At 46.0% G+C, this 23,591-nt stretch overlaps 8 non-coding genes and 1 pseudogene across 8 annotated transcripts; all 9 read right to left on the reverse strand.

The window, feature by feature from the left end:
- Nucleotides 1–135: 135 nt before the first annotated feature.
- LOC130328223 (U2 spliceosomal RNA) lies at nt 136–321 on the reverse strand. Its single transcript, XR_008872278.1, has one exon. It is a non-coding gene; the product is annotated as a U2 spliceosomal RNA (small nuclear RNA).
- Nucleotides 322–5,710: 5,389 nt separating this feature from the next.
- Nucleotides 5,711–5,928, reverse strand: LOC130328256 (U2 spliceosomal RNA; annotated as a pseudogene).
- Nucleotides 5,929–8,012: 2,084 nt separating this feature from the next.
- Nucleotides 8,013–8,203, reverse strand: LOC130328164 (U2 spliceosomal RNA). The gene has a single exon (XR_008872227.1). It is a non-coding gene; the product is annotated as a U2 spliceosomal RNA (small nuclear RNA).
- A 2,102-nt stretch (nt 8,204–10,305) lies between these two features.
- On the reverse strand, nt 10,306–10,496 carry LOC130328165 (U2 spliceosomal RNA). Its single transcript, XR_008872228.1, has one exon. It is a non-coding gene; the product is annotated as a U2 spliceosomal RNA (small nuclear RNA).
- A 2,092-nt stretch (nt 10,497–12,588) lies between these two features.
- On the reverse strand, nt 12,589–12,779 carry LOC130328166 (U2 spliceosomal RNA). Its single transcript, XR_008872229.1, has one exon. It is a non-coding gene; the product is annotated as a U2 spliceosomal RNA (small nuclear RNA).
- A 2,083-nt stretch (nt 12,780–14,862) lies between these two features.
- Nucleotides 14,863–15,053, reverse strand: LOC130328169 (U2 spliceosomal RNA). The gene has a single exon (XR_008872231.1). It is a non-coding gene; the product is annotated as a U2 spliceosomal RNA (small nuclear RNA).
- A 2,093-nt stretch (nt 15,054–17,146) lies between these two features.
- Nucleotides 17,147–17,337, reverse strand: LOC130328212 (U2 spliceosomal RNA). Its single transcript, XR_008872270.1, has one exon. It is a non-coding gene; the product is annotated as a U2 spliceosomal RNA (small nuclear RNA).
- Nucleotides 17,338–19,418: 2,081 nt separating this feature from the next.
- Nucleotides 19,419–19,609, reverse strand: LOC130328213 (U2 spliceosomal RNA). Its single transcript, XR_008872271.1, has one exon. It is a non-coding gene; the product is annotated as a U2 spliceosomal RNA (small nuclear RNA).
- A 2,092-nt stretch (nt 19,610–21,701) lies between these two features.
- LOC130328170 (U2 spliceosomal RNA) lies at nt 21,702–21,892 on the reverse strand. The gene has a single exon (XR_008872232.1). It is a non-coding gene; the product is annotated as a U2 spliceosomal RNA (small nuclear RNA).
- Nucleotides 21,893–23,591: the final 1,699 nt, after the last annotated feature.

Consider the following 23,591-nt stretch of genomic DNA (forward strand, 5'->3'; position numbering starts at 1 on the left):
AGCAGCAGAAGCAGCAGCAGCACCACCTTTTGTTTTTTGGCTGCAGCAGCAGCAAGGCCCACAGGGCTGGCTAGCTGGCTAGCCAGCAAGCAGGTAGCAATGAAAGTAGGAATCTTTCTTTTTAACCCTGTAAGGGGGTGGTGCACTGTACCCGAAGATACTGCCATATCGGGTCAATGCATAGGGCGACGGAAGCAAGCTTCGAAATCGGCCCCCGTTCTCAAAAATCCATTTAATATATGGTCCCCAGATAGGGGACGTATCAGATATTAAACTGATAAGAACAGATAAGGTTTCAACAAAATTTTATTGAATAAATAAGAAACCATACAAAATTTAAAATGCAAAATAATAAAAGGTTCACAAAAGTTTTAAAATACAAATAATAAAACCAGTAATAAAAGGAGAAAAAATAAAAATGGCAGGATAAAACATTATACAAATGTCATAAAAACTGATTATACTGTTATTTCGTTCCATAGAGGCAGACACCACATGGATGCTGCCTCGCTGGCCCCCAACTGTTTCTTGTCTCTTAGGTAATAGATGTACATCTCACTCAGGGCCAGCTTTATACAGTTTTTAACATCAATAAAATCATGTTTAAAAAGTAAGATGTTCCTAACTTTCCAGATGGCATTTTTAAAACAATTAATAATCATCCAGCAGATCATCTGCTGTTTAAAATTGGGGCAGTTAAAAAGACCGTAAAAGACACATTCGTGATTAAAATCTTTTAGGCCGCAGGCCCACTTCAAAAGTGGGCCTACCTTCCTCCAAAGCTCCCGTGCAAAAGGGCAGTTCCAAAATATGTGCAGCACCGTTTCGTCCACTCCGAAGCCATCTCTCGGGCACTTGGCTCTCGCCACCAGTCCTCGCCTGTGCTGAAACTCACGAGTAGGGAGGCACTGGTGGACGATTGCCCAGGCAAGATCCCTGTGTACATTCGCCAGAAACTTCCCGTACACGTTCCGCCATACCTTTTTGGATCTTGCCTGTGTGAAATTGGACACTGCCAGGGTAACCTCACTCCGCCTGAGGACCTTTGATACCTTTCTCTGGTCCCCCAGTATGTCAGGCTCCAAATCTTGGAGACCTAGGAGCCTGACTGTCTTTTCCAACACCACATAATGTTTTGGGGGACACAGAAGCACCGGAGCGTTCAGAGGGATGCGCAACCATCTTTTAAAAACCATGCCCGCAGCGTACCTTAAAAAGCAGCTAAAAATGCCATCGGATTTAATAATTTTAAAACAGAAACAGAAATACTTTATGTAAAAGAAAGTAAAAAGGTTAGGAACATCTTTCCCGCCATTATCTTTACTTTTGTACACAAAATCACGCTTTAATTTCTCCATTTTTGAACCCCATAAAAAAGTAAAAACAATTCTAGTTACTTTTTTAATGTATAAAATAGATGGAGGAAATACCATGGCAATGTATAGCATAATAGGGAGTAAAACCATCTTTATTATTAAAATCTTCCCCTCCATGGTAAGGTTTCTAAGATTCCACATTAAAATCTTCTTCTCCATCTTAGCTATAGCTGAATCCCAGTTAGGGCTCCCATCATTGACCTGGTTAAAAACAATACCTAAAACTTTAATTTGATCCTGTTGCATTGTGACTCCTGGGGTGATGGATGAATCCCAGGAGCCAATATAAAAACAGTCACATTTATCTGTGTTTAGCTTAAAACCAGAGACCTCGCAGAAATAGCTGGTGTTCCTCAATGCCCCCCTCATGGATGGAGAGTCCGGGCACAGTATGGTGACATCATCCATGTACCCCAACACCTTTAGATGGGTCCCTCCTCCACCAGGTATCGGTACGCCTCTTACTACCCGGTCTTTTCTGAGGAGGGCCATCAGTGGTTCGATTGCGCAAATAAAAAGGAGTGGGGACAGGGGGCAGCCCTGTTTGACACCTGATAAAAGAGGAACACCGCTGGTTAAAAAGCCATTAACAGAGACTTGACTAAAACAGGATCGGTATAAAAGCATGATTCGGCTTAAAATCGTTTCAGGCACTGCCATCTTTTTAAGAACTAAAAACAGGTATTCATGGGAGACCCTATCAAAGGCTTTTTCAAAGTCTAAGGATAAAATTGCTACAGTTTGATTTCTATCCTTAAAATACCATAAAACATCTCTTAAAATATTTAGGGATTCAGCTATAGACCTTCCAGGTACCCCACAAACCTGATTTGGGTGAATTAATTTATGAATAAAAGGTTTAAAACGGACAGCTAATAACTTGGCTAAAACTTTATAATCAACATTTAAAAGTGTGATGGGGCGCCAATTTTTTAGCATATCCTTTTCACCCTTTTTAAAAAGTAATGATACAATCCCCCTCCTCCAGGAAGGGGGAAGTTCATTAACAATAAAAGTTTCTTTATACAATAAAACCATATCATCCTTTAAAATATCCCAAAAAGCTAAATAAAATTCGATGGGTAAACCATCTTCCCCAGGGGCCTTCCCACTAGAAAAACTTTTAAAAACAAATAAAAGTTCATCTAAGTTAAGATCACGGGATAAAACCTCCTGGTCTAAAACATCTAGCTTAAAATCAAGGGAATTAAGAACATGTTCTAAAAAGGATGGATTAAGATCTTTCTTATTAAAAAGAAGCTGGTAGAAGTTAAAAACTGCATCTAACATGCCTTTTGGAGTGGATTCACCCTCAAGGTTTTGGATGATATCCCTCCTATTCATCACTTTTTTAAAAAAGAAACGGGAACATTTCTCGCCCTCCTCCAGGTGCTGCACATGTGAGTTAAAAATGATTTGTTTCCCTTTCTTTTCTATGGCATGTTTTATTTCAGTTTTAAGGTTTAAAATATCATTTTCTACATCCATACCAGCTTCTTTCAATTTAAAAAGTACATTTAAACGCATGTTAAGAACATAAAACCACTGTTTTTCCATTTTTGCCTTCTTCTTACCTGCTTTGATAAAAAAAAATCTGATTTTAGATTTGGTGCCCTCCCACCAGTGCAGCATAGGCTCGTGGGGTTTTCTTTGTGATTGCCAGCATTGGTAGGTCCGCACAAACTCCTCTTTTATCTCAGGGTCCTCTAGGAGTGTGGTGTTTAATCTCCAGAGGCCCCTTTTTGCTTTTTGCTCCCCCTCTAGCTCCAGGCCCACCAAGAGGAGCTTATGATCAGAGAAGATATTCTGCTCGAGCGTGCATTTCAGGGGTTTAAAAGCTCTAGAGGAAAAAATAAAATCGATTCTGGAGCTCACTCTTCCATTGGACCATGTGGCGCCTGGGTCCTCCGGCAAGAGATCCTTCCAGCAATCTTTCAAATTAAAATCATCAATAAAATTTTTAAGCAGGTAAGAAGTGCGGTCTTTACGATTAATATCCCCACCCTGCCGGTGTTCCCCATCACGTATGCAGTTAAAATCACCTCCCACCAGCAGGGGGGAAGACCCAACACAAAACAGTGGTAAAATTTCAAATAGTTCTGCCCGCTCCTGTTTATCAGGAGGGGCATACACATTTAAAACACGAATTAAAAGTCCATTAAAATATAGATGAATTAAAAGAGCTCTGCCAGGCACAATCTCAGTTACTGTATGAATAGAAAAGGACTGGCCTCGGCAGAGCAGCCCAACACCCACAGAACGACAGTCATTTGCACCGGACCATATGGATGGGCCCAGCTTCCAGTCTTCTTTTAAGTCTTTATAGTCCATTTTACTAGGGATTCCACATTCTTGTAGCAGGCAAAGGTCAAAGTCACATGTCTCTAGATAAGAAAATAAAGCAGCCCTGCGATCAGGGCTCTTTAAGGACCTCACATTGAGTGAGGCAATTTTTACAGGGATAGGCATAGTTTATGGAGAGTCCGTGCTTGGAGAATCAAAGTCAATAATAAGCTGCGTACCGTCATCCCCCGCCTGCGGGGTCATCAGCTCCTTGATGTTCTGAGGGTCGGAGCTTGAGATCGATGATGCCCCGACCCTGAGCTCGCTCTCGTCCGAACTACGGCACGCCGCTTTCCTTTGAATGTCTTCCTCTTCTTCTTCTCTTTGTCTTTTAAATGTCACACTGCTGTCCATATCCTCTGTGTTGCTCTCACTCGATGTAATCTCTGGCCCCCGGCTGATGGATCTGCGTCTTCTTTCATCATTTGACGACTGGAACTGCTGCACAGGGGCCTGTGAGGCCTCTTTTCCGGAACCTTTGCCGCTACCTTGGGAAGTTTTCATCGCTTGTTCCCCAGCAAGCGTTGCTGAGGACTGTTGCTCCAACTTCCCCATCGATCGACGATGGCCAGTTTTACCCACCGGGTCCACTGCTGGCGGGGCAGCAAACCCTGGTTTGGCGCCACTTGTCTTCTTGGCCCTGTCCTGTATAGGCGGAGTAACAGGACCGGGCTCAGACCTGGCCACCTGGCTCCCCTTCCGGCGGGCTTTCACCGGGGCCTCTTCGTCCGGAGCAGGGCGACCCTGGGCCAAGCCAGTACCTGGCTTATGCTGCAATTTTGGGTCCACTTTTGCCCCCACCGAGGCCCGTCGGCTGCCACCCGCCACAGGTGAGCCCCCTTCAGAAGTTTCGGCGGGCTCTTGAGCCAGGTAGGAAGTCGATCGACGTCTTTCAATTTCCCGGGCAGTAAACTCGATCACCCGCCCGGGCTTCGTGGAATCCCCATGGCCTCCCCCTAGCACTACCACCGGTGGGCCCCCCGATGGAGCACCAGAGGTCTTGGGCCTGGACCCATCAGTACCTGCCATCTGGGGTTTGGGCATCTTAAAAAAGGACGTCTTTTGTCCTGTCCCCTCTTTGGGTGGGCCCAGCCTTGACCCACCCATCGTAGTTTTTGCTTTATGGGGACAGGAATTAAAATCGTGATTTTCCTCTCCGCAGAGGTTGCACCTTATTGTATGGCTACATCTTGAGGCTATGTGACCTTCTTGGCCACACCTATTGCAGCGAATCACACGCTCCGCGCCGCAGGTCTCCTGGGTGTGGCCAAACCTCAAGCAATTTCGGCAATACATAGGCATTTGAGGATAGAACAGGAAGCCCCGAACTCTCCCGATGGCAAAATTTGGGGGCGGATGGCAAAGACCCCCAATACCACCGGGATCCTTACGGAGCTTGACCCAGAACTTCCTCTTGCCGTTCCAGAACCGCACGGAGTTCAAGATTTTGTTTGCGAATCGCACCTCTTCGCAGTATCGCCGAAGAAAAGTGGCTATATCCTCCGTGGTCACATGAGGGCTGTGCATAGCCACCACCAACGGTATATGTTCCTCACCATAGAGGAACTGGAACGAAAGACCGTCGAGTCGATCGTCCCTCTGGTCCGCACCAGACAAGGTTGCATAGATGTTATCGCAACACGCCGTGGCCGTGAAGGTGACGGTATACAGGCCACGGCTTTCCTGGTCATTTAGACACAGGATGTCCTCCCTATTGAGGCGGAAGTAGTCAAGAAGAATCACCTCCGCAATGAAGCGGAGGTTCTTCAACTGACGATGGCTCTCCGACACCTCTATGCGGATGGTATTTCGCATCGACATTTCCCCAGAGGGGAAAGCCCAGGAGAACGGCATCTTCCACACCCAGGGACTAAGCCCCTTCCCCAATAGCAGCAGGGGCTCGGAATCCCGCTATAAAAGCGGAACCCTTACCCAAGGCAGAGGTCGGGGGTACCCTAGGTGCTTCCGAAGCTACAGGTAACGCTCAACGTACCGAAAATGCCTTCTGAGACACAAGGTCCCAGAGACAGGGGGATCGCAACCCGTTGTCCGTGGACTAAGCCCGCTCCCCAATAGCAGCAAGGGGGTGAAGTCCCTCCGTAAGGAGAGACAATCCCCCAAGGCCGAGAAGCGGGGTACCACAGACACCTTCCGACCAGACCAAATGCAGATACTACACTTGATCTTAGCCAAAAGGCCGAGAAGCGATAACCGTGAAAGGGGCGGGCCCAACAAGGTGCCCTTCATGGGCACTATCACTGCTTGCTGTCAGGGAGGCTGCCAGACAATTTTCCATGCACACTCTGGGCTGGGGGGCAGTCAACCACCAGTACACACAGCAGAACCTAAACCCATACCATTATTGCTAAGCAGCAAGACAGGGGCCCATTGCACTCCCACGGGGCCTTTTTAAATGCAATCCATAACCCGGATTTGCCAGGAACCCTTCTTACTCCTCCTACTTGCATGTGACACTGGGCTGAGGATCTGCATAGGAAACACACACACAAGCACACACCTACCTTTGTTGCCTGCAGATGCCTCCTTGGCTGTCCCCAAACGGTATCAAACCAACACCCACGGGAAGCTGTAAGCATAGAGGACATGCCTGCACCCCATTGGACTTACCTGTGTGGGTTAAACCCGGGTTATTTGACAACCTATGGCGGTGATGGTTCTGCTCAGGCAGAGCAGTGCTGATGCTCCTCATAAAGCTGTCGCTGCTGTGAAGGTTCTAGGTGACATCACAAATCCCTATGGTTACATACACAACAAAGCTGGGTTGTTGTTGTTTACACTCTGCAAGGCCTGTGGAAGTGAGTGACATCATAGCACTGTAGTTCTGAGGGTTCTAGATGGATGCAACAATCTCCTGTTGCTTCTATGAAGGCCATAATAGACGACATCACCAAACAGCTCCATAGTCACATACACAGCAAAGGAGAGATGTTGTTTACACCTAGTGATGTCAGTGGTATTGAGTGACATCACAGCACAGTGCTAAGGCTCCTGGGCCTGGACACAGCAGCGGCTGCAATATCTCAACGGAGAATACGTTTATATATATGTGTGTGTGTGCGCGTATATATATATATATATATATATATATATATATATATATTTCTCCGCCGAAATCACTTTTAAACCCATTTCCACCTTTTTTTCCCTTCTCTTCCTCTTACTTTTTTTTCACGTTTTTTTACGTTTTTCTCCTTTTCGCCTCTTTTCTGGGCGTATTATTCTTCTTTTTCTTCTTTTTTTTCGTCTAATGCATACCCCATCAGTGCAGCAATGCTTATTCAATACCGCCAGCAGATGGAGACACTGGGGGATAATTTTCTAAGGATTTATACTGATTTTTCCTGTCTGAATTTGTCGCACAGAAAGTTGCAGGCCAAATATGTGTGACATTTCTGCGACTTTAGCTTCTAGAGCATTTTTACAACATTATACATAGGTGCTGAATACATAAAAAGCGACTGTTCAGCGACAGACAAGTCGCATCGGCTGAAAGTAGGCCAGAATGTCAGTCCATGTTGGAGCAGGTTTAGATACAGTCTAAAGTATAGATCTCAAAGTCTGTGCACAGAATTTAGCAAGGGCCTCGCACCTTCTGATGCATCAGGTAGGTGCACAATAGCATAGCCTAACCCTCTGTACTTTGGTCTATATTGATGCGGGACATAGACAGCCAGCTGATGACCAATCCATTAGTGCAATGGATGGCTGGAAGCATTTGTCTTTGCCTTTGCAATACCACAGAAGCAATGCATGGTCAATGTACAGCAATGACACACCTGTGTGAACAGCCAGGAGACCCCCCCCCCCCCATGTTATGTTACATAGTTACATAGTTAGTACGGTCGAAAAAAGACATATGTCCATCAAGTTCAACCAGGGAATTAAGGGGTAGGGGTGTGGCGCGATATTGGGGAAGGGATGAGATTTTATATTTCTTCATAAGCATTAATCTTATTTTGTCAATTAGGAACATTCAGCACCCACCCGCTATCAAGGCAGCTGCCTATCATGTCATGCCCTACCTGCACAGGTGTGCTGGCTACTCAAATGATCCAATTAAGGAGGCCATTTAGTCAGCAGCAGCAGAAGTCCTGTGCCTGGACGCTCCAACAGCGGCCAGACACAAGCAGAAGCAGAAGCAGCAGAAGCAGCAGCAGCACCACCTTTTGTTTTTTGGCTGCAGCAGCAGCAAGGCCCACAGGGCTGGCTAGCTGGCTAGCCAGCAAGCAGGTAGCAATGAAAGTAGGAATCTTTCTTTTTAACCCTGTAAGGGGGTGGTGCACTGTACCCGAAGATACTGCCATATCGGGTCAATGCATAGGGCGACGGAAGCAAGCTTCGAAATCGGCCCCCGTTCTCAAAAATCCATTTAATATATGGTCCCCAGATAGGGGACGTATCAGATATTAAACTGATAAGAACAGATACTACACTTGATCTTAGCCAAAAGGCCGAGAAGCGATAACCGTGAAAGGGGCGGGCCCAACAAGGTGCCCTTCATGGGCACTATCACTGCTTGCTGTCAGGGAGGCTGCCAGACAATTTTCCATGCACACTCTGGGCTGGGGGGCAGTCAACCACCAGTACACACAGCAGAACCTAAACCCATACCATTATTGCTAAGCAGCAAGACAGGGGCCCATTGCACTCCCACGGGGCCTTTTTAAATGCAATCCATAACCCGGATTTGCCAGGAACCCTTCTTACTCCTCCTACTTGCATGTGACACTGGGCTTAGGATCTGCATAGGAAACACACACACAAGCACACACCTACCTTTGTTGCCTGCAGATGCCTCCTTGGCTGTCCCCAAACGGTATCAAACCAACACCCACGGGAAGCTGTAAGCATAGAGGACATGCCTGCACCCCATTGGACTTACCTGTGTGGGTTAAACCCGGGTTATTTGACAACCTATGGCGGTGATGGTTCTGCTCAGGCAGAGCAGTGCTGATGCTCCTCATAAAGCTGTCGCTGCTGTGAAGGTTCTAGGTGACATCACAAATCCCTATGGTTACATACACAACAAAGCTGGGTTGTTGTTGTTTACACTCTGCAAGGCCTGTGGAAGTGAGTGACATCATAGCACTGTAGTTCTGAGGGTTCTAGATGGATGCAACAATCTCCTGTTGCTTCTATGAAGGCCATAATAGACGACATCACCAAACAGCTCCATAGTCACATACACAGCAAAGGAGAGATGTTGTTTACACCTAGTGATGTCAGTGGTATTGAGTGACATCACAGCACAGTGCTAAGGCTCCTGGGCCTGGACACAGCAGCGGCTGCAATATCTCAATGGAGAATACGTTTATATATATGTGTGTGTGTGCGCGTATTTATATATATATATATATATATATATATATATATATATATATATATATATATTTCTCCGCCGAAATCACTTTTAAACCCATTTCCACCTTTTTTTCCCTTCTCTTCCTCTTACTTTTTTTTCACGTTTTTTTACGTTTTTCTCCTTTTCGCCTCTTTTCTGGGCGTATTATTCTTCTTTTTCTTCTTTTTTTTCGTCTAATGCATACCCCATCAGTGCAGCAATGCTTATTCAATACCGCCAGCAGATGGAGACACTGGGGGATAATTTTCTAAGGATTTATACTGATTTTTCCTGTCTGAATTTGTCGCACAGAAAGTTGCAGGCCAAATATGTGTGACATTTCTGCGACTTTAGCTTCTAGAGCATTTTTACAACATTATACATAGGTGCTGAATACATAAAAAGCGACTGTTCAGCGACAGACAAGTCGCATCGGCTGAAAGTAGGCCAGAATGTCAGTCCATGTTGGAGCAGGTTTAGATACAGTCTAAAGTATAGATCTCAAAGTCTGTGCACAGAATTTAGCAAGGGCCTCGCACCTTCTGATGCATCAGGTAGGTGCACAATAGCATAGCCTAACCCTCTGTACTTTGGTCTATATTGATGCGGGACATAGACAGCCAGCTGATGACCAATCCATTAGTGCAATGGATGGCTGGAAGCATTTGTCTTTGCCTTTGCAATACCACAGAAGCAATGCATGGTCAATGTACAGCAATGACACACCTGTGTGAACAGCCAGGAGACCCCCCCCCCCCCCCATGTTATGTTACATAGTTACATAGTTAGTACGGTCGAAAAAAGACATATGTCCATCAAGTTCAACCAGGGAATTAAGGGGTAGGGGTGTGGCGTGATATTGGGGAAGGGATGAGATTTTATATTTCTTCATAAGCATTAATCTTATTTTGTCAATTAGGAACATTCAGCACCCACCCGCTATCAAGGCAGCTGCCTATCATGTCATGCCCTACCTGCACAGGTGTGCTGGCTACTCAAATGATCCAATTAAGGAGGCCATTTAGTCAGCAGCAGCAGAAGTCCTGTGCCTGGACGCTCCAACAGCGGCCAGACACAAGCAGAAGCAGAAGCAGCAGAAGCAGCAGCAGCACCACCTTTTGTTTTTTGGCTGCAGCAGCAGCAAGGCCCACAGGGCTGGCTAGCTGGCTAGCCAGCAAGCAGGTAGCAATGAAAGTAGGAATCTTTCTTTTTAACCCTGTAAGGGGGTGGTGCACTGTACCCGAAGATACTGCCATATCGGGTCAATGCATAGGGCGACGGAAGCAAGCTTCGAAATCGGCCCCCGTTCTCAAAAATCCATTTAATATATGGTCCCCAGATAGGGGACGTATCAGATATTAAACTGATAAGAACAGATACTACACTTGATCTTAGCCAAAAGGCCGAGAAGCGATAACCGTGAAAGGGGCGGGCCCAACAAGGTGCCCTTCATGGGCACTATCACTGCTTGCTGTCAGGGAGGCTGCCAGACAATTTTCCATGCACACTCTGGGCTGGGGGGCAGTCAACCACCAGTACACACAGCAGAACCTAAACCCATACCATTATTGCTAAGCAGCAAGACAGGGGCCCATTGCACTCCCACGGGGCCTTTTTAAATGCAATCCATAACCCGGATTTGCCAGGAACCCTTCTTACTCCTCCTACTTGCATGTGACACTGGGCTGAGGATCTGCATAGGAAACACACACACAAGCACACACCTACCTTTGTTGCCTGCAGATGCCTCCTTGGCTGTCCCCAAACGGTATCAAACCAACACCCACGGGAAGCTGTAAGCATAGAGGACATGCCTGCACCCCATTGGACTTACCTGTGTGGGTTAAACCCGGGTTATTTGACAACCTATGGCGGTGATGGTTCTGCTCAGGCAGAGCAGTGCTGATGCTCCTCATAAAGCTGTCGCTGCTGTGAAGGTTCTAGGTGACATCACAAATCCCTATGGTTACATACACAACAAAGCTGGGTTGTTGTTGTTTACACTCTGCAAGGCCTGTGGAAGTGAGTGACATCATAGCACTGTAGTTCTGAGGGTTCTAGATGGATGCAACAATCTCCTGTTGCTTCTATGAAGGCCATAATAGACGACATCACCAAACAGCTCCATAGTCACATACACAGCAAAGGAGAGATGTTGTTTACACCTAGTGATGTCAGTGGTATTGAGTGACATCACAGCACAGTGCTAAGGCTCCTGGGCCTGGACACAGCAGCGGCTGCAATATCTCAACGGAGAATACGTTTATATATATGTGTGTGTGTGCGCGTATATATATATATATATATATATATATATATATATATATATATATTTCTCCGCCGAAATCACTTTTAAACCCATTTCCACCTTTTTTTCCCTTCTCTTCCTCTTACTTTTTTTTCACGTTTTTTTACGTTTTTCTCCTTTTCGCCTCTTTTCTGGGCGTATTATTCTTCTTTTTCTTCTTTTTTTTCGTCTAATGCATACCCCATCAGTGCAGCAATGCTTATTCAATACCGCCAGCAGATGGAGACACTGGGGGATAATTTTCTAAGGATTTATACTGATTTTTCCTGTCTGAATTTGTCGCACAGAAAGTTGCAGGCCAAATATGTGTGACATTTCTGCGACTTTAGCTTCTAGAGCATTTTTACAACATTATACATAGGTGCTGAATACATAAAAAGCGACTGTTCAGCGACAGACAAGTCGCATCGGCTGAAAGTAGGCCAGAATGTCAGTCCATGTTGGAGCAGGTTTAGATACAGTCTAAAGTATAGATCTCAAAGTCTGTGCACAGAATTTAGCAAGGGCCTCGCACCTTCTGATGCATCAGGTAGGTGCACAATAGCATAGCCTAACCCTCTGTACTTTGGTCTATATTGATGCGGGACATAGACAGCCAGCTGATGACCAATCCATTAGTGCAATGGATGGCTGGAAGCATTTGTCTTTGCCTTTGCAATACCACAGAAGCAATGCATGGTCAATGTACAGCAATGACACACCTGTGTGAACAGCCAGGAGACCCCCCCCCCCCCCCATGTTATGTTACATAGTTACATAGTTAGTACGGTCGAAAAAAGACATATGTCCATCAAGTTCAACCAGGGAATTAAGGGGTAGGGGTGTGGCGTGATATTGGGGAAGGGATGAGATTTTATATTTCTTCATAAGCATTAATCTTATTTTGTCAATTAGGAACATTCAGCACCCACCCGCTATCAAGGCAGCTGCCTATCATGTCATGCCCTACCTGCACAGGTGTGCTGGCTACTCAAATGATCCAATTAAGGAGGCCATTTAGTCAGCAGCAGCAGAAGTCCTGTGCCTGGACGCTCCAACAGCGGCCAGACACAAGCAGAAGCAGAAGCAGCAGAAGCAGCAGCAGCACCACCTTTTGTTTTTTGGCTGCAGCAGCAGCAAGGCCCACAGGGCTGGCTAGCTGGCTAGCCAGCAAGCAGGTAGCAATGAAAGTAGGAATCTTTCTTTTTAACCCTGTAAGGGGGTGGTGCACTGTACCCGAAGATACTGCCATATCGGGTCAATGCATAGGGCGACGGAAGCAAGCTTCGAAATCGGCCCCCGTTCTCAAAAATCCATTTAATATATGGTCCCCAGATAGGGGACGTATCAGATATTAAACTGATAAGAACAGATACTACACTTGATCTTAGCCAAAAGGCCGAGAAGCGATAACCGTGAAAGGGGCGGGCCCAACAAGGTGCCCTTCATGGGCACTATCACTGCTTGCTGTCAGGGAGGCTGCCAGACAATTTTCCATGCACACTCTGGGCTGGGGGGCAGTCAACCACCAGTACACACAGCAGAACCTAAACCCATACCATTATTGCTAAGCAGCAAGACAGGGGCCCATTGCACTCCCACGGGGCCTTTTTAAATGCAATCCATAACCCGGATTTGCCAGGAACCCTTCTTACTCCTCCTACTTGCATGTGACACTGGGCTGAGGATCTGCATAGGAAACACACACACAAGCACACACCTACCTTTGTTGCCTGCAGATGCCTCCTTGGCTGTCCCCAAACGGTATCAAACCAACACCCACGGGAAGCTGTAAGCATAGAGGACATGCCTGCACCCCATTGGACTTACCTGTGTGGGTTAAACCCGGGTTATTTGACAACCTATGGCGGTGATGGTTCTGCTCAGGCAGAGCAGTGCTGATGCTCCTCATAAAGCTGTCGCTGCTGTGAAGGTTCTAGGTGACATCACAAATCCCTATGGTTACATACACAACAAAGCTGGGTTGTTGTTGTTTACACTCTGCAAGGCCTGTGGAAGTGAGTGACATCATAGCACTGTAGTTCTGAGGGTTCTAGATGGATGCAACAATCTCCTGTTGCTTCTATGAAGGCCATAATAGACGACATCACCAAACAGCTCCATAGTCACATACACAGCAAAGGAGAGATGTTGTTTACACCTAGTGATGTCAGTGGTATTGAGTGACATCACAGCACAGTGCTAAGGCTCCTGGGCCTGGACACAGCAGCGGCTGCAATATCTCAACGGAGAATACGTTTATATATATGTGTGTGTGTGCGCGTATATATATATATATATATATATATATATATATATATTTCTCCGCCGAAATCACTTTTAAACCCATTTCCACCTTTTTTTCCCTTCTCTTCCTCTTACTTTTTTTTCACGTTTTTTTACGTTTTTCTCCTTTTCGCCTCTTTTCTGGGCGTATTATTCTTCTTTTTCTTCTTTTTTTTCGTCTAATGCATACCCCATCAGTGCAGCAATGCTTATTCAATACCGCCAGCAGATGGAGACACTGGGGGATAATTTTCTAAGGATTTATACTGATTTTTCCTGTCTGAATTTGTCGCACAGAAAGTTGCAGGCCAAATATGTGTGACATTTCTGCGACTTTAGCTTCTAGAGCATTTTTACAACATTATACATAGGTGCTGAATACATAAAAAGCGACTGTTCAGCGACAGACAAGTCGCATCGGCTGAAAGTAGGCCAGAATGTCAGTCCATGTTGGAGCAGGTTTAGATACAGTCTAAAGTATAGATCTCAAAGTCTGTGCACAGAATTTAGCAAGGGCCTCGCACCTTCTGATGCATCAGGTAGGTGCACAATAGCATAGCCTAACCCTCTGTACTTTGGTCTATATTGATGCGGGACATAGACAGCCAGCTGATGACCAATCCATTAGTGCAATGGATGGCTGGAAGCATTTGTCTTTGCCTTTGCAATACCACAGAAGCAATGCATGGTCAATGTACAGCAATGACACACCTGTGTGAACAGCCAGGAGACCCCCCCCCCCCCCATGTTATGTTACATAGTTACATAGTTAGTACGGTCGAAAAAAGACATATGTCCATCAAGTTCAACCAGGGAATTAAGGGGTAGGGGTGTGGCGCGATATTGGGGAAGGGATGAGATTTTATATTTCTTCATAAGCATTAATCTTATTTTGTCAATTAGGAACATTCAGCACCCACCCGCTATCAAGGCAGCTGCCTATCATGTCATGCCCTACCTGCACAGGTGTGCTGGCTACTCAAATGATCCAATTAAGGAGGCCATTTAGTCAGCAGCAGCAGAAGTCCTGTGCCTGGACGCTCCAACAGCGGCCAGACACAAGCAGAAGCAGAAGCAGCAGAAGCAGCAGCAGCACCACCTTTTGTTTTTTGGCTGCAGCAGCAGCAAGGCCCACAGGGCTGGCTAGCTGGCTAGCCAGCAAGCAGGTAGCAATGAAAGTAGGAATCTTTCTTTTTAACCCTGTAAGGGGGTGGTGCACTGTACCCGAAGATACTGCCATATCGGGTCAATGCATAGGGCGACGGAAGCAAGCTTCGAAATCGGCCCCCGTTCTCAAAAATCCATTTAATATATGGTCCCCAGATAGGGGACGTATCAGATATTAAACTGATAAGAACAGATACTACACTTGATCTTAGCCAAAAGGCCGAGAAGCGATAACCGTGAAAGGGGCGGGCCCAACAAGGTGCCCTTCATGGGCACTATCACTGCTTGCTGTCAGGGAGGCTGCCAGACAATTTTCCATGCACACTCTGGGCTGGGGGGCAGTCAACCACCAGTACACACAGCAGAACCTAAACCCATACCATTATTGCTAAGCAGCAAGACAGGGGCCCATTGCACTCCCACGGGGCCTTTTTAAATGCAATCCATAACCCGGATTTGCCAGGAACCCTTCTTACTCCTCCTACTTGCATGTGACACTGGGCTTAGGATCTGCATAGGAAACACACACACAAGCACACACCTACCTTTGTTGCCTGCAGATGCCTCCTTGGCTGTCCCCAAACGGTATCAAACCAACACCCACGGGAAGCTGTAAGCATAGAGGACATGCCTGCACCCCATTGGACTTACCTGTGTGGGTTAAACCCGGGTTATTTGACAACCTATGGCGGTGATGGTTCTGCTCAGGCAGAGCAGTGCTGATGCTCCTCATAAAGCTGTCGCTGCTGTGAAGGTTCTAGGTGACATCACAAATCCCTATGGTTACATACACAACAAAGCTGGGTTGTTGTTGTTTACACTCTGCAAGGCCTGTGGAAGTGAGTGACATCATAGCACTGTAGTTCTGAGGGTTCTAGATGGATGCAACAATCTCCTGTTGCTTCTATGAAGGCCATAATAGACGACATCACCAAACAGCTCCATAGTCACATACACAGCAAAGGAGAGATGTTGTTTACACCTAGTGATGTCAGTGGTATTGAGTGACATCACAGCACAGTGCTAAGGCTCCTGGGCCTGGACACAGCAGCGGCTGCAATATCTCAACGGAGAATACGTTTATATATATGTGTGTGTGTGCGCGTATATATATATATATATATATATATATATATATATATATATATATTTCTCCGCCGAAATCACTTTTAAACCCATTTCCACCTTTTTTTCCCTTCTCTTCCTCTTACTTTTTTTCACGTTTTTTTACGTTTTTCTCCTTTTCGCCTCTCTTCTGGGCGTATTATTATTCTTTTTCTTCTTTTTTTTCGTCTAATGCATACCCCATCAGTGCAGCAATGCTTATTCAATACCGCCAGCAGATGGAGACACTGGGGGATAATTTTCTAAGGATTTATACTGATTTTTCCTGTCTGAATTTGTCGCACAGAAAGTTGCAGGCCAAATATGTGTGACATTTCTGTGACTTTAGCTTCTAGAGCATTTTTACAACATTATACATAGGTGCTGAATACATAAAAAGCGACTGTTCAGCGACAGACAAGTCGCATCGGCTGAAAGTAGGCCAGAATGTCAGTCCATGTTGGAGCAGGTTTAGATACAGTCTAAAGTATAGATCTCAAAGTCTGTGCACAGAATTTAGCAAGGGCCTCGCACCTTCTGATGCATCAGGTAGGTGCACAATAGCATAGCCTAACCCTCTGTACTTTGGTCTATATTGATGCGGGACATAGACAGCCAGCTGATGACCAATCCATTAGTGCAATGGATGGCTGGAAGCATTTGTCTTTGCCTTTGCAATACCACAGAAGCAATGCATGGTCAATGTACAGCAATGACACACCTGTGTGAACAGCCAGGAGACCCCCCCCCCCCCCCCCATGTTATGTTACATAGTTACATAGTTAGTACGGTCGAAAAAAGACATATGTCCATCAAGTTCAACCAGGGAATTAAGGGGTAGGGGTGTGGCGCGATATTGGGGAAGGGATGAGATTTTATATTTCTTCATAAGCATTAATCTTATTTTGTCAATTAGGAACATTCAGCACCCACCCGCTATCAAGGCAGCTGCCTATCATGTCATGCCCTACCTGCACAGGTGTGCTGGCTACTCAAATGATCCAATTAAGGAGGCCATTTAGTCAGCAGCAGCAGAAGTCCTGTGCCTGGACGCTCCAACAGCGGCCAGACACAAGCAGAAGCAGAAGCAGCAGAAGCAGCAGCAGCACCACCTTTTGTTTTTTGGCTGCAGCAGCAGCAAGGCCCACAGGGCTGGCTAGCTGGCTAGCCAGCAAGCAGGTAGCAATGAAAGTAGGAATCTTTCTTTTTAACCCTGTAAGGGGGTGGTGCACTGTACCCGAAGATACTGCCATATCGGGTCAATGCATAGGGTGACGGAAGCAAGCTTCGAAATCGGCCCCCGTTCTCAAAAATCCATTTAATATATGGTCCCCAGATAGGGGACGTATCAGATATTAAACTGATAAGAACAGATACTACACTTGATCTTAGCCAAAAGGCCGAGAAGCGATAACCGTGAAAGGGGCGGGCCCAACAAGGTGCCCTTCATGGGCACTATCACTGCTTGCTGTCAGGGAGGCTGCCAGACAATTTTCCATGCACACTCTGGGCTGGGGGGCAGTCAACCACCAGTACACACAGCAGAACCTAAACCATACCATTATTGCTAAGCAGCAAGACAGGGGCCCATTGCACTCCCACGGGGCCTTTTTAAATGCAATCCATAACCCGGATTTGCCAGGAACCCTTCTTACTCCTCCTACTTGCATGTGACACTGGGCTTAGGATCTGCATAGGAAACACACACACAAGCACACACCTACCTTTGTTGCCTGCAGATGCCTCCTTGGCTGTCCCCAAACGGTATCAAACCAACACCCACGGGAAGCTGTAAGCATAGAGGACATGCCTGCACCCCATTGGACTTACCTGTGTGGGTTAAACCCGGGTTATTTGACAACCTATGGCGGTGATGGTTCTGCTCAGGCAGAGCAGTGCTGATGCTCCTCATAAAGCTGTCGCTGCTGTGAAGGTTCTAGGTGACATCACAAATCCCTATGGTTACATACACAACAAAGCTGGGTTGTTGTTGTTTACACTCTGCAAGGCCTGTGGAAGTGAGTGACATCATAGCACTGTAGTTCTGAGGGTTCTAGATGGATGCAACAATCTCCTGTTGCTTCTATGAAGGCCATAATAGACAACATCACCAAACAGCTCCATAGTCACATACACAGCAAAGGAGAGATGTTGTTTACACCTAGTGATGTCAGTGGTATTGAGTGACATCACAGCACAGTGCTAAGGCTCCTGGGCCTGGACACAGCAGCGGCTGCAATATCTCAACGGAGAATACGTTTATATATATGTGTGTGTGTGCGCGTATATATATATATATATATATATATATATATATATATATATTTCTCCGCCGAAATCACTTTTAAACCCATTTCCACCTTTTTTTCCCTTCTCTTCCTCTTACTTTTTTTCACGTTTTTTTACGTTTTTCTCCTTTTCGCCTCTCTTCTGGGCGTATTATTATTCTTTTTCTTCTTTTTTTTCGTCTAATGCATACCCCATCAGTGCAGCAATGCTTATTCAATACCGCCAGCAGATGGAGACACTGGGGGATAATTTTCTAAGGATTTATACTGATTTTTCCTGTCTGAATTTGTCGCACAGAAAGTTGCAGGCCAAATATGTGTGACATTTCTGCGACTTTAGCTTCTAGAGCATTTTTACAACATTATACATAGGTGCTGAATACATAAAAAGCGACTGTTCAGCGACAGACAAGTCGCATCGGCTGAAAGTAGGCCAGAATGTCAGTCCATGTTGGAGCAGGTTTAGATACAGTCTAAAGTATAGATCTCAAAGTCTGTGCACAGAATTTAGCAAGGGCCTCGCACCTTCTGATGCATCAGGTAGGTGCACAATAGCATAGCCTAACCCTCTGTACTTTGGTCTATATTGATGCGGGACATAGACAGCCAGCTGATGACCAATCCATTAGTGCAATGGATGGCTGGAAGCATTTGTCTTTGCCTTTGCAATACCACAGAAGCAATGCATGGTCAATGTACAGCAATGACACACCTGTGTGAACAGCCAGGAGACCCCCCCCCCCCCCCCATGTTATGTTACATAGTTACATAGTTAGTACGGTCGAAAAAAGACATATGTCCATCAAGTTCAACCAGGGAATTAAGGGGTAGGGGTGTGGCGCGATATTGGGGAAGGGATGAGATTTTATATTTCTTCATAAGCATTAATCTTATTTTGTCAATTAGGAACATTCAGCACCCACCCGCTATCAAGGCAGCTGCCTATCATGTCATGCCCTACCTGCACAGGTGTGCTGGCTACTCAAATGATCCAATTAAGGAGGCCATTTAGTCAGCAGCAGCAGAAGTCCTGTGCCTGGACGCTCCAACAGCGGCCAGACACAAGCAGAAGCAGCAGAAGCAGCAGCAGCACCACCTTTTGTTTTTTGGCTGCAGCAGCAGCAAGGCCCACAGGGCTGGCTAGCTGGCTAGCCAGCAAGCAGGTAGCAATGAAAGTAGGAATCTTTCTTTTTAACCCTGTAAGGGGGTGGTGCACTGTACCCGAAGATACTGCCATATCGGGTCAATGCATAGGGTGACGGAAGCAAGCTTCGAAATCGGCCCCCGTTCTCAAAAATCCATTTAATATATGGTCCCCAGATAGGGGACGTATCAGATATTAAACTGATAAGAACAGATACTACACTTGATCTTAGCCAAAAGGCCGAGAAGCGATAACCGTGAAAGGGGCGGGCCCAACAAGGTGCCCTTCATGGGCACTATCACTGCTTGCTGTCAGGGAGGCTGCCAGACAATTTTCCATGCACACTCTGGGCTGGGGGGCAGTCAACCACCAGTACACACAGCAGAACCTAAACCCATACCATTATTGCTAAGCAGCAAGACAGGGGCCCATTGCACTCCCACGGGGCCTTTTTAAATGCAATCCATAACCCGGATTTGCCAGGAACCCTTCTTACTCCTCCTACTTGCATGTGACACTGGGCTTAGGATCTGCATAGGAAACACACACACACAAGCACACACCTACCTTTGTTGCCTGCAGATGCCTCCTTGGCTGTCCCCAAACGGTATCAAACCAACACCCACGGGAAGCTGTAAGCATAGAGGACATGCCTGCACCCCATTGGACTTACCTGTGTGGGTTAAACCCGGGTTATTTGACAACCTATGGCGGTGATGGTTCTGCTCAGGCAGAGCAGTGCTGATGCTCCTCATAAAGCTGTCGCTGCTGTGAAGGTTCTAGGTGACATCACAAATCCCTATGGTTACATACACAACAAAGCTGGGTTGTTGTTGTTTACACTCTGCAAGGCCTGTGGAAGTGAGTGACATCATAGCACTGTAGTTCTGAGGGTTCTAGATGGATGCAACAATCTCCTGTTGCTTCTATGAAGGCCATAATAGACGACATCACCAAACAGCTCCATAGTCACATACACAGCAAAGGAGAGATGTTGTTTACACCTAGTGATGTCAGTGGTATTGAGTGACATCACAGCACAGTGCTAAGGCTCCTGGGCCTGGACACAGCAGCGGCTGCAATATCTCAACGGAGAATACGTTTATATATATGTGTGTGTGCGCGCGTATATATATATATATATATATATATATATATATATATTTCTCCGCCGAAATCACTTTTAAACCCATTTCCACCTTTTTTTCCCTTCTCTTCCTCTTACTTTTTTTTCACGTTTTTTTATGTTTTTCTCCTTTTCGCCTCTTTTCTGGGCGTATTATTCTTCTTTTTCTTCTTTTTTTTCGTCTAATGCATACCCCATCAGTGCAACAATGCTTATTCAATACCGCCAGCAGATGGAGACACTGGGGGATAATTTTCTAAGGATTTATACTGATTTTTCCTGTCTGAATTTGTCGCACAGAAAGTTGCAGGCCAAATATGTGTGACATTTCTGCGACTTTAGCTTCTAGAGCATTTTTACAACATTATACATAGGTGCTGAATACATAAAAAGCGACTGTTCAGCGACAGACAAGTCGCATCGGCTGAAAGTAGGCCAGAATGTCAGTCCATGTTGGAGCAGGTTTAGATACAGTCTAAAGTATAGATCTCAAAGTCTGTGCACAGAATTTAGCAAGGGCCTCGCACCTTCTGATGCATCAGGTAGGTGCACAATAGCATAGCCTAACCCTCTGTACTTTGGTCTATATTGATGCGGGACATAGACAGCCAGCTGATGACCAATCCATTAGTGCAATGGATGGCTGGAAGCATTTGTCTTTGCCTTTGCAATACCACAGAAGCAATGCATGGTCAATGTACAGCAATGACACACCTGTGTGAACAGCCAGGAGACCCCCCCCCCCCATGTTATGTTACATAGTTACATAGTTAGTACGGTCGAAAAAAGACATATGTCCATCAAGTTCAACCAGGGAATTAAGGGGTAGGGGTGTGGCGCGATATTGGGGAAGGGATGAGATTTTATATTTCTTCATAAGCATTAATCTTATTTTGTCAATTAGGAACATTCAGCACCCACCCGCTATCAAGGCAGCTGCCTATCATGTCATGCCCTACCTGCACAGGTGTGCTGGCTACTCAAATGATCCAATTAAGGAGGCCATTTAGTCAGCAGCAGCAGAAGTCCTGTGCCTGGACGCTCCAACAGCGGCCAGACACAAGCAGAAGCAGAAGCAGCAGAAGCAGCAGAAGCAGCAGCAGCACCACCTTTTGTTTTTTGGCTGCAGCAGCAGCAAGGCCCACAGGGCTGGCTAGCTGGCTAGCCAGCAAGCAGGTAGCAATGAAAGTAGGAATCTTTCTTTTTAACCCTGTAAGGGGGTGGTGCACTGTACCCGAAGATACTGCCATATCGGGTCAATGCATAGGGCGACGGAAGCAAGCTTCGAAATCGGCCCCCGTTCTCAAAAATCCATTTAATATATGGTCCCCAGATAGGGGACGTATCAGATATTAAACTGATAAGAACAGATACTACACTTGATCTTAGCCAAAAGGCCGAGAAGCGATAACCGTGAAAGGGGCGGGCCCAACAAGGTGCCCTTCATGGGCACTATCACTGCTTGCTGTCAGGGAGGCTGCCAGACAATTTTCCATGCACACTCTGGGCTGGGGGGCAGTCAACCACCAGTACACACAGCAGAACCTAAACCCATACCATTATTGCTAAGCAGCAAGACAGGGGCCCATTGCACTCCCACGGGGCCTTTTTAAATGCAATCCATAACCCGGATTTGCCAGGAACCCTTCTTACTCCTCCTACTTGCATGTGACATGGGCTTAGGATCTGCATAGGAAACACACACACAAGCACACACCTACCTTTGTTGCCTGCAGATGCCTCCTTGGCTGTCCCCAAACGGTATCAAACCAACACCCACGGGAAGCTGTAAGCATAGAGGACATGCCTGCACCCCATTGGACTTACCTGTGTGGGTTAAACCCGGGTTATTTGACAACCTATGGCGGTGATGGTTCTGCTCAGGCAGAGCAGTGCTGATGCTCCTCATAAAGCTGTCGCTGCTGTGAAGGTTCTAGGTGACATCACAAATCCCTATGGTTACATACACAACAAAGCTGGGTTGTTGTTGTTTACACTCTGCAAGGCCTGTGGAAGTGAGTGACATCATAGCACTGTAGTTCTGAGGGTTCTAGATGGATGCAACAATCTCCTGTTGCTTCTATGAAGGCCATAATAGACGACATCACCAAACAGCTCCATAGTCACATACACAGCAAAGGAGAGATGTTGTTTACACCTAGTGATGTCAGTGGTATTGAGTGACATCACAGCACAGTGCTAAGGCTCCTGGGCCTGGACACAGCAGCGGCTGCAATATCTCAACGGAGAATACGTTTATATATATGTGTGTGTGTGCGCGTATATATATATATATATATATATATATATATATATATATATATATATATTTCTCCGCCGAAATCACTTTTAAACCCATTTCCACCTTTTTTTCCCTTCTCTTCCTCTTACTTTTTTTTCACATTTTTTTACGGTTTTCTCCTTTTCGCCTCTTTTCTGGGCGTATTATTCTTCTTTTTCTTCTTTTTTTTCGTCTAATGCATACCCCATCAGTGCAGCAATGCTTATTCAATACCGCCAGCAGATGGAGACACTGGGGGATAATTTTCTAAGGATTTATACTGATTTTTCCTGTCTGAATTTGTCGCACAGAAAGTTGCAGGCCAAATATGTGTGACATTTCTGCGACTTTAGCTTCTAGAGCATTTTTACAACATTATACATAGGTGCTGAATACATAAAAAGCGACTGTTCAGCGACAGACAAGTCGCATCGGCTGAAAGTAGGCCAGAATGTCAGTCCATGTTGGAGCAGGTTTAGATACAGTCTAAAGTATAGATCTCAAAGTCTGTGCACAGAATTTAGCAAGGGCCTCGCACCTTCTGATGCATCAGGTAGGTGCACAATAGCATAGCCTAACCCTCTGTACTTTGGTCTATATTGATGCGGGACATAGACAGCCAGCTGATGACCAATCCATTAGTGCAATGGATGGCTGGAAGCATTTGTCTTTGCCTTTGCAATACCACAGAAGCAATGCATGGTCAATGTACAGCAATGACACACCTGTGTGAACAGCCAGGAGACCCCCCCCCCCCCCATGTTATGTTACATAGTTACATAGTTAGTACGGTCGAAAAAAGACATATGTCCATCAAGTTCAACCAG

This window comes from Hyla sarda, unplaced genomic scaffold (assembly GCF_029499605.1).
Source record: "Hyla sarda isolate aHylSar1 unplaced genomic scaffold, aHylSar1.hap1 scaffold_305, whole genome shotgun sequence".
Lineage (NCBI taxonomy): Eukaryota > Metazoa > Chordata > Amphibia > Anura > Hylidae > Hyla > Hyla sarda.